This window comes from Misgurnus anguillicaudatus, chromosome 18, assembly GCF_027580225.2.
Source record: "Misgurnus anguillicaudatus chromosome 18, ASM2758022v2, whole genome shotgun sequence".
Lineage (NCBI taxonomy): Eukaryota > Metazoa > Chordata > Actinopteri > Cypriniformes > Cobitidae > Misgurnus > Misgurnus anguillicaudatus.
The window spans coordinates 13,067,331-13,078,936 of NC_073354.2; positions in this window are offsets into that span (position 1 = coordinate 13,067,331).

An 11,606-nucleotide genomic window follows, 5' to 3' on the forward strand; every position below is an offset into this window, starting at 1 on the left:
ACTTCAAATCCATAACTTGATTTTCAAAGATTTATTATAAAAACGAATTATTTTTTCCACAAAATGCAATAAATCCATGACAAGTTTTTATTAAAAATGCTATAAATCTATTGAATCAATCGCCTATATAAATGTGCATTCATCTTTGCCATGTTATATTCATTTAGTTGACTAGTTGTACACACTAATTAAAAATATAAACATTATTGTCATTAATCAAAACACTTACTTTGTGATATTAAGAAGTCATCGGTTATACTTGACGTCCTCGCTTAACGTTTTTCAAAGCGATCATCTGTAAAATGTTTTGGTCCTGCTCGATTTTCGTTGACTTTGAGTAAAATTATGGAAAGTTTTTCATAAGATCCTCTGGGGTCAATGTGTTAGCATGACAGTAACTTGATGCTGTCAGCCCGGCCAAACAAGCACCGGTCTCCCGAGTTCCTCTGCGTAAATTATTACATGTTGATGGCTTACGTTTCTTTCACGTCACAGAAAACCATCACAGGTTTATCAATGCTATTAAAGTATTATTTCGTTTTTGTTTGTTTGGTAATCACGAAGTACAAAGTAGATGAGGAAAACTAGGATTCCGTGTACTCAGCGCGCCGCCATTCTTTGTTTACATTGCGTGAATGGTGCGCTGTAATCTGTGGAGGAGTGGATTTATGGCATTCTGTAGAAAAGGGGGAGTGGCGTTTATTGCATTTTGGGAAAAAAGGGAGAAAAGATGACAGAATAACACGGCGGAAATTGGATTTTGCATAAAATTAAGAATTTACTTTATAATACTGACCTGATATAATACTGATTCTGGCAGTAACTAATTTTTTTCAAAAATGGCGTTTATTGCGTTTTGGAACCAAACTCTTCATATATATCTATGGTATTAGCTGGTGCAATTGAGTGGAGGCAGCGACTACATTTTTTATATTCAAATCTATAGACTGAGCTGGTGCAATTGAGTAGAGGCGGGGACTAATTTGCATATTTGCATATAAAGTGTAGAGTTACATTCTAGTTACTATAAGGCATGAAGAAATGAATGTCACAGAAAAAAACCTTACATATGTTATTATGATGCTCAAAGATCAGTTTTAAGAGATAAAATTATCGACTACAGGGGGACTTTAAGATTCTGAAGCTGTAAGATGAATGCAGATTTTATAGGTAGAAATCTGAGCTCAGTCTGTGACATTACTCACATCTCTTCTAAAACACTAATGGAGACATTTGTAAAATTTTGGGTTTTAGGTATTACTCAGGAGAAATATCTGAGATGCAGGAGATTTAAGCAGACGTTTCCTTTTAAACTCATTGATGTTTAGTAAGATTTAGATTGTCCCCTTTAAAAAAAAGATCAATGTAAAAAATTATGTTATTGTGTAGGATTCATGATGATTATGGTACTGTAACTCTTGTCATGTTTAAGAGTGCACAGGACTATAGCAGGCAAATGCTTTGTTAAAACTTCATGTTTTGAAAAAAATAACTGCACTCTTAGTAAAACTGTGCTTACAATAATAATCTTTATAGGCTTGTGCAAGAGCCAACCTGAATTTTATAATCCTAATTATTGTTGTTATGGGTCTCCAATCTACAAAAACATATTACTGGTGATACAGCTGTGTGAGGCAAACCAAACACAAGATCAACTGAATGATCCCAAAACAGTGGTCCAATTATTAAGCCAGCCAGAGAGAAACAGTGATTAGGCAAAATGTTCCGCTTGTGTAAGCTTGCTACATTTTATGGGAACTGCCCATTCCTTTGATTGTAAAAGAGACATCAGAAAGTGGAAACTCATTATCCTGTATAAAGTGATTTTCACTCCTTACCCGTTCTGGAGTCGATGCATGAGTGCTTGGCTTGTTGATTTTGTGGTGGGATTTTAAGTTCTTCATCACTGGTCACAGAGTCATTGACCACAGAGGTTCATCTAATGATTTTTCCTTGTTGCCTGTACACAGTGATTGGGAAGTGATGTCATAATAGCTGTACATTTTATCCAGTTTGTCACAGATTTAAGAAGGTCTGATTAACATGCAGTCCCAGACTCCCACATGTAGATTGGATAACAACAGCTGGTACATGATGGTTTAGTGGGTAGACTGTGCAACACATGCCTCAAAAATGCACTCAACTTCGGGCTGTGCGTGAACTCTGTATAACAGCAAAAACATTTAGAGAATGTAACCTTTATACACGGGACAATGCAATACAAGAACAGGCTGGGAAGGATGTTGCCCAGGGTGTTTGTTTGATTTCAGGCCAGTAGAATAAACATGCACTGATGAGCACGACAGCACAGGTGGAAGTTACTTAGTTAAAGAAACTGGGAGGAAGGAAATGAATGTCTGTTTTGTCAAAACATTGAATCCAACATTCCAAGTTTAATTAAGCAATTATTAACCAATAAGTATGCATGGTCTATGTACTCTATCTATGCTTAAGAACTTTACTAACTAACTGTCTGTCTGCCTTGTCACAATATGACACAGCCTCTCATGCCTTATTGATAAAAACAATTAAAAACAGAAAGGAAATGGTAACCCAGTGAAAAAAAGTATTATAATATTGTTTACTAAAATCAACATGATCTGACAGAAATTTGTGTTATAGTCACGAAAAAATTTATTAATTAATTCGTGTCCATGGCATGAAATTCAGCTTTATTCGTGCCTTGAGCTCGAATGTCTATTTCATGTCATTCAGCACAAATTTATATAAAAAAAAAAATTGTGTCCATGGCACGACTTTTTTTGTGTCATTTTATGTATTTTTTTTCTCATCCCCCCACACTATTTTCAAATCATTGTCGCTTGGGGTTGGATTTGGGGTTTGGGTTAGGATGTACTTTTATGTATTGGTTTCTACATGTTTTTTCTTCCGCTTTTAAAACTATTTTTGGGTTTACACTGCAAAAAATGACTTTCTCACTTAGTATTTTTGTCTTGTTTTCAGTAGAAATATCTAAAAATTCTTAAATTAAGATGCTTTTTCTTGATAAGCAAAATGACCTAAGTAAATAAGTCTAGTTTTAAGACAAAAAATATACAATTTAAGTGAAATAGTCCTTAAAACGAGCAAGGTTATCTGCCAATGGGGTGAGAAAAAAAATTGTGAAATAAGATTTCTTTTTTCTTAAACACTTAATTCAAGTAAAATTTTCTCACCCCATTGGCAGTTATTTTTGCTTGTTTTAAGCACAAATTCACTTAAATTGTATATTTTTTGTCTAAAAACTAGTATTATTTTCTTAGGTCATTTTGCTCATCAAGAAAATACATCTTGATTTAAGAATTTTTAGATATTTCAACTGAAAACAAGACAAAAATACTAAGTAAGAAAGTCATTTTTTGCAGTGTAGAGTTGGGGTTTGGGTTAGGATGTCTAAAAATTTTATAAAAAGTTATTCTAATCCCAACCCCAAGCGACAATGGTAAGAAAATAGAAAAAAAAACAACGAGAAGACGATACATAAAATAGCACAAAAAAGAAAGTCGTGCCACAGACACGAAAAACTACAGAAATTGATGCTGAGTGACACGAAAAAGACATTCGTGCTCAAGGCATGAAAAGGCTGAATTTCGTGCCATGGACACTAATAAATTAATACAATTTTCGTGACTATAACATGACAGTCGTGAGATCAGTCTAACTAAAATATAATTTACGTACACTTTAAACAACTTTTCACACTAGTTAAATGGACACTGATCTCCGGGTCTGGCGCTAGCACTTTTAGCATAGGTTAGCATAATCCATTGAATCTAATTAGACCATTAGCATTGCGCTCAAAAATAACAAAAGTATTTCAATATTTGACCTATTTAACTCTTTCCCCGCCATTGACGAAGAGAAAATGCTTCCCCTCCAGTGACGAGTATTTCCGTCTTTCTGCAATACCGCAATACTGCCCTTCCACAACTTTTTAAAACCAAAGTATTGCCATATGGCAAGCTGCTGCATGTCTGTGTCTGTTTTAAAGATCGCTCTGAATGGGATCTCTATGAAAAGTCCGTCACAAAAATGGAATTATCTCTGCTTTTTGCTCAAAATGTGGTGTTTTTGCAGAAACCTACCCATATTCAAAAGCTGATTACAAAAGAACTACTGAAGGTAGGATGAAACGTTTTTTTTTGTTTTGTTTGAAATCAGAGGGTCTGTTCTTTCATTTGGTATATTGTCTGTTTATATATTTGAAGAAGAACATTTTCTGGAAGGCATTAAACTTTTGTGAAAATCATGAAAAACGCTGGCGCTGGCTGGCAACGTTTTTAAAAAACGCTGGCGGTGAAAGAGTTAAAACTTCTCTCTTCTGTAGTTACATCGTGTACTAAGGCCGACAGAAAATTAAAAGTTGCGGGTTTTTTTTTTTTTGCAGATATGGCTAGGAACTATACTCTCATTTTGGCTTAATGATATTAGCAGAAAACAGTCCCCTTAGTATCTTTCAATAGCAGGGGACTATTTTCGGGCACTGCGCAATATCATTGCGCCTCCCGCAGCCATGCCACGGCAGCAAAGTCCTTGATCATTACGCCAGAATTAGAGTATAGTTCCTAGCAAATCTGCCTAGAAAAAACAGTACTTATGTACTCAAATAAACTTAAGTCTACAGTAAGTGTACTCTACTGTGCTTTGAGAAACTTAATATTTTAATAAATTAAAAAGTATTTGAAGTATTTAGCATGCTTTTATCTGGATTAATCTAAACCCTGTTTGGGAAATCGCCACAAAGTGGTAAAATTGTCATTTGATTCTGTATTACAATGTATTTATTTATATATTACTGAAAAGACATTTGGTTTAAATTAGTATGTCTCTTTTACTTTTTCATTTAGCACAAAAATAACAATTTACATTGAACTTGATGTACATTTAAGAATAGCTTATTTTTACCTTGGAAGTAAAAAATGATAATGTTGATAAGAGTTTTTTTCCTTCTGAGAAAAACTATACAAACAGCTACACAATCCTGAAAATCAAATTCTGTACTTCTTTACGCTCACCCTTTAAGGGTCTCTCTCTCTCTTTCTCTCTCTCTCGTTGCAGTACATATTTAAAGGAAATGTAGATGCTTTTAAAATAAAAACATAAGGACCTGCCTGAAGGCACTAAGATGCCAGCAGGTTCCATGATACCCCTGTTTCTCATTTTAGATAAATACAGGCAGTCAGGACACCGACATATGGTTCACGTTTAGAAATCCCATATGTTTTAACTCTCGTGGTAAACGCCCCACTAAAAGTCTCCAAAACAATGGCTTTTCTTGGTGTTTTTGAAACATTTGCTATGAGCTGCTAATAGCAAACAATATGCTACCATACTAAGATTTTATGAAGAGAGATGAATACAGTTCAATGTTCAGAAAGACTTAACAGTACCAGAAGCTTGACGTTAGATATGAAGCTCTTGTCATAGCCTCTACTGGGTTTTTCTTTCATATGGGTTTGTTAACCATGCCAGGTATTAACTGGGCTTCTGTCCTAAGCCTAAATCAGAACTATTCAAAATAACCAAAGACAATGTTTGTAGTCTAAAGATCGGGAAAATGGAAATGATGTTTCAAAGGGTCAGACTTTCTGAGAATTGATTGTAGTGTTTGTTTTGTCTTGACTGATAGTTACAATAAATCCTGGAGAGAGGGTAGGAAAGCCATATACAATCATTTTAAAAGCATTTATATACAACAATGGCTGTAGCAGTCTTTTCTCAAGATGCCATTAGCACAAATATGCCAAGTAGCAAAAATTCTGCAGCATACTAATTACTAATCAAATATAGCTAATACCCCTTTTCAAAGTGAAAAATAGACTGATTTTAGGTATAATCCTGTTGGAGAAACCTGGGGTTAAATGTCTTGCCCAAGGGCTTAATAAGGTTTGTTATTGGTTTATCAACCCTTGTGGGGATGGAACCTACAACCTTTTAGTTACCAGCCAAGACCTTCAACCTCTAAGTCACACCACCCCAGATACTTTAGCTGCGTACTACCAACTACAATGAAACCAAACATTTAGAGCTAAAGTGTGTAATTGAATGATTGTTGTTCCATTGGTCAGTCAAATTATAGTCCCCGCCCCCTTTAACACAAAGTTTACACTGTTGCACAGTGTAAGTTAGTTTACAGTGATTTTTTGTTTTGGAGGCTTTCCATAATTCACAGCGTAAGTTTAAAATTGCCTGACCAAGTGTGGTGGGGGGTGCAGAGAAATTGGATGACCAACGAGGAGGTTCTTGTTAGCAGGATTTATCACTTTTTTCCTCTGAGCAAATGAGTCAACAAACATGGCATATCTCCCCTGTGAGCAGTGTACAAAGATGAACCCTGTCGAGTATTGTTTTAAATTTTGTCCAGTGCTTGGATTTCTGGGTCGCCGGATCAGGAGGGCATTAAAACTTTTGTTTGACTTTGGAAACTGATATGTGGGGAGGAACCCGTAGAGAAGTAAATCATTCCAGCCTTTGATTTTTAAATGAGTGAGGTAAACATTACTCTACATTACCCTACATTTAATCAGAAACATTTTCCTGGTTAAAATGTGTCTTGTTTAGTTTTTCAGATTTTTGCTTTAATTTTTATAAGAAACAAAACTATTTTCACTATTTTGTCATGAACAATTTTAAGCAAGATAACATGCTTTTGTGATTTTATACTATATCTGTTCGCCTGTTATTAACTGCAGCCTTCTGCCTATTTAGTAGAATCACAGCCATACAATAGCATTATAAAGATGCAGTGTGTACAATTTAGGATGGTCTATTGGCATACTATATATTTGCAGTGGTGTATAAAGACTGCATAAAAATGTTGATGTTTTCAATCAGCCATTTCTTTCTACATACACCACGGATCCCCTTACATACCATTTTAACATGTTTCTACAGTAGCCCTTAAGGGCCAAACTGCTCTACAGAGCAGTTGTTATTATGTTGTCTTAAGCCCGGAATACACTGCAGGATTTTTGCCCTCCTATAAGATCATCACCTTGTCACACTGTGCGACATGGATTGTTTAAACTCGGGTACGACACGGATGTAGACTGTACGATGATGACACGGAAGCTGCAGCGGCTGCGTCACACGTCACCAGCATGTGCTAGTGGTAAACAAATACCAGTACGCAGGTCATAGCAGAAAACACACTGTACGGTGGTCATGCTGAATTTCTTACACTGTCAGAAAACTATCGTAGGCTATCTTTGGACGCAAGACCGGGAAAACAGCCGTCTTTGAACCTCTCTCACTGTACGACATACGACGAAATTGCAATGATTGTTTCACGATGGCATCTTTCGTCTGGGACAGCCAATAATCGTGCTTTAGACGACGACAACGACATGTTTGTCCCTGAAATCTACACACAGCATCTTTAAAGGGTATCATATCATGAAAATCTGACTTTTCCCTTGTTTAACTCTTTCACCACTAGCATATTTTTAAAAAGTTGCCACCCAGCGCCAGCATTTTCCTGATTTTCACAAAAGATTAATGCCTTCCAGAAAATTTTCTTCTTTAAATATATAAACATACAATATATCAAATGAAAGAACAGACCCTCTGCTTAACAAAATATTAGTTATCTTGTAATCACCTCTCAAATATGTGTAGGTTTCATCAAAAACACAACATTTTGAGCAAAAAGCTGAGATAATTCCATTTTTGTGAAGGACTTTTGATAGAGATCAGATTCAGCGTGATCCTCAAAACATACACAGAGTTTTTACTTTTCACATGAGGTGTTACTTCTGTGCTGCATAAGTTGCGGAAGAGGCCCCCTGGTGGGTATTGCGGAAGCCAGAAATACTCGTCATTGGCAGGGAAGCGTTTTCTCATGGCATTGAAAGAGTTAAGTGCCCCAGTGCTTTTTTCAACCTAGAAAATATGAAAAAGATCAACCCAGTTATTTAGTTTTGGTAAACCATTCTCTAAAAGCATGTAAAAAATAGGTCATTGAAATTTGGCTCCCCTTGTGATGTCAGAAGGGGATATTATTATAATAATACCGCCCCTTACTCTAACTATCCAACCACAGCACTGCCATTTAGTGCAGAGAAAGAAAAATTGACACCACAACTGAGTTTCAACAAACCACCACCATGCTGATCATTGTTTCCATTTCATCAGCTCATTTGCTTTTAAAAGGACACAACCAAAAGCAACACATTTTGGCTCACACCAACAAAGTGGCAATTTTAATCTATATGGTATATTGAGCTAAAACTTCACATATGTATTCTGGGGACACCAAAGATTTATTTGACATTTTAAAAAAGTCTAGTAAAATATCCCCTTTAATAAAATCTCTATACCTCTGTTTTTACTGTCCTAAAATGGCTGATGTCTTCCTTGTTCTATGAAATCCCTCCTTCAGAAATATGTAGTCCTTGAAAAGCATTTTTAAAAAAATAAAATATATCGCTTGGCATTGAACTTTGAGCTTCATAATTTTGCAGGCATTATTTATGCTCTAACAGCAACATTACACGCCAACAAAAGTTTGAAAAATGGGATCACGAAAAACGATTGCTTTAATTTATTTTTCCACCTGACAAGCGTATGACTGAATTGTTACTTTGGTATGTCAGGGTCACAATAAAATTTCTGATAACCTCTTTCCCTCATGCCAAATTTGATCAGTACAGTACACTTTCCTGTCTCATATCTGGAATATCTCCATATACTTTTCCATTGTAAACCTGACATTTCCAGTGAAGTTATGTAACGGTTTAGCTTTTAGTCTATGCTTGATTTACAATACTAATAACATTATAGATGTGTTATTACAAGCACTTCTACAAAAAATTCACAATAAGTATGATCTATTACTATTTCTCAGTACCTGCAGAAATAAGTACACTGTGCAGTTAATAAGTCAGAAATAAGTTGATCTGGATGATGTATCTAACATAAAATGAGTGTGATTCATAAGACACACTTGTTTTTTGACACATCAGATTGTTATTGTTAAAGCAAAATTATCCAACAACCAATAAGATAGTGTCTGTTTTAGTTTTTACTTCCAGAAGACCACAGGGCAGTTTTATTATATTTCATAATGCAAGTGACCCAAATATTTTCACATGCCAGTCAGAGAATGAGATAAACACGATCTATTTCACATGCTTCCCGGGAGCTTCATGTTCACACACATGCATACACACACACACCGGCATAATCGGGCCACCCTAACGGTCTCAACTAACTCTTCTCTGGCTTTTTCTGCCTTCCTGTCAGATCACCAGACTTAGTGGCTCTGATATGATAGATGACTTCTCTCACTTTCTCTCTCTCAGGGAAGACAGGTGCAGACTAATATTATTCCTCTTTGCCCTCTAACTGATATCTGTGCCACATGTGGACTTCTCTGGTGTCTTGTAACATTGGCTCTTCTGGCTCAGGACCCCTCCTGCATCAAAGGCCCCTGCTGTAAACCTGCTAAAGAGAGCCAGAGGGTAGAAGGTAATGCGAGAGTGTGTTAATAGCTGCGCAGATCCGAGGAGGAGGTGACTGGCCAAGCTCAGCATAGCATGCCATTAATATTAAAGGACATCAAAGCATCAGAGACAAAGATATTAAAACTACCCATGTCATCTTTCAGAGAGAGAGAGAGAGAGAGAGAGAGAGAGAGAGAAAGAGGGAAAGAAAACTTCTTATGAGGTCTTATGAGGACAGCTATGTTCTTTAAATGGCACCTATTATGCAAAATCCACTTTTACAAGATGTTTGGACATGAATGTGTTGGCAGTGTGTGAACACAACAACCCTATAATAAAAATAATCCACCCATTCCTTGATTGTAATCCCCATTACACCAAAGCTCTCATTAGACATGCTGTTTTGATTCTCTTGTTCATGTGATGTCACACAAACTAAGCCCCGCCCACGGCCACTGACTGACTGTACCCAAAGCCTCTCTAAATTTGTTTGTTAGCACCTTGTAGCGCTAATGTGGGTACTGTATTAACAGGAATCAGATATATTTTATCCAAAAGTGCCAACTGTCTGTTAGTAAGGGTGTTAGGCCAGTAGCTCATTTGCATTTAAAGCTATACACATGATGAAAACAGTGTATTTTTGCTACCACCCAAATATAAGCATTTTGGACATAATCTGTGGGGTATTTAGAGCTGAAACTTCACAGACACATTCTACACAGACCTGAGACTTATATTACATCTTGTAAAAATGTGTGTTCTTTAAAGCATCTTAAAGTTTGTAAATGTTTTCAATTTGGTTGGCTGTAAAAAAATAGGCAAGTAATGCTAAATAACTTGACTTTTTTGGTTGTTACTGACCTTATTTAGGTATTTGTTACATTTTGAAAAAATGTAGGCAACTTTTAGGGTAAACATTTACCTAGTTGCTGAAATCAATTACAAAAACAAATGCACAGTTTAGGCTTAATTTTTTATGATTTATGATCAAAAGTAGTGAATGCTGCATGGCTTTGAGACAGAGGCGATCTGTCATTCCTTCACCACTAGTGGTATAAAATGGATTTGCAAAAAATACCTGTTGAAAACAAATAATTATTTAATATAAAAATAATAAAAAAAACTGTTGCTAACTTGATTAACCCAATGCTGTTATATGTCCATCTCAGGCTTTTTAAAGCTATAAATTCGTCCAAAAATGAAAATTACCATTGTTATAGTACAGTCTTTGTGGTTTAGTTTTTCCTCTTATTTCATTGTCTACACCTGTTGTTTGTTCATTTTATCATTATCACTATCATTGTCATCACTTTTGTTCATGTGTGTACACTGAAAAAAATTATTCATTCAATTTAATCAATTTTTAAGGTTAGTGGTTGCAATCAATTTATTTAAGCTACATTTAAATAAAAAAAATTAAGAATACAACACAAAACAAAAAACTTTTGTTTAAATGTAGCTTAAATAAATGGATTACCTTACCTTAAAAAAATTAATTAAATTGAATGAATCATTTTTTTCAGTGTATATGAAGAGTTTGGTTCCAAGTTTTTTTTCCCAAAATGCTATAAATCCGTTTTATTGCATTCTGCAGAGAAGGAGGACTGGCATTTATTGCGTTTTACAATACTGATTTTGACGATTTTTTTTTTTTTTTTTTTTGTAAAAATGCCGTTTATTGCGTTTTGGAACCTGCCTTGGTTTCAGTCTTGGTCCGATCTCATTTGTATATTGTTGATTCTATACGTTTGATGTATGTGTATATTATTCATTAGTGTTTTATTAAAGTCTATGTTTTGTAATTCATCGTCCTCCTCGTCTCTTTACACCAGCACTACTGTTACAATGATTTACTCACCCCGAATTTGTCAGATGCATGATGCGCAAGACTCTTGTGGGAACCATGCTTTGTGAGTGGTTTTAGCTACAGATATTGTCTTATAGTTTGTTTTATATGGAAATCCTCTGCCAATCTTCTTTAAAATCCATGTTTTAACTTGTCACTGGCATTTTTTAGGTATGATGACAACATTTTCAAAAAACCCAAAGCTCAAAATTTATCATATGACTAGACAGAGCAGACATACCTGGATTGTAAAAATCCCCTGAGGATTGAGACATTTATGATATTTTTAATATTAGAAATCAGCGGAAAATATATAT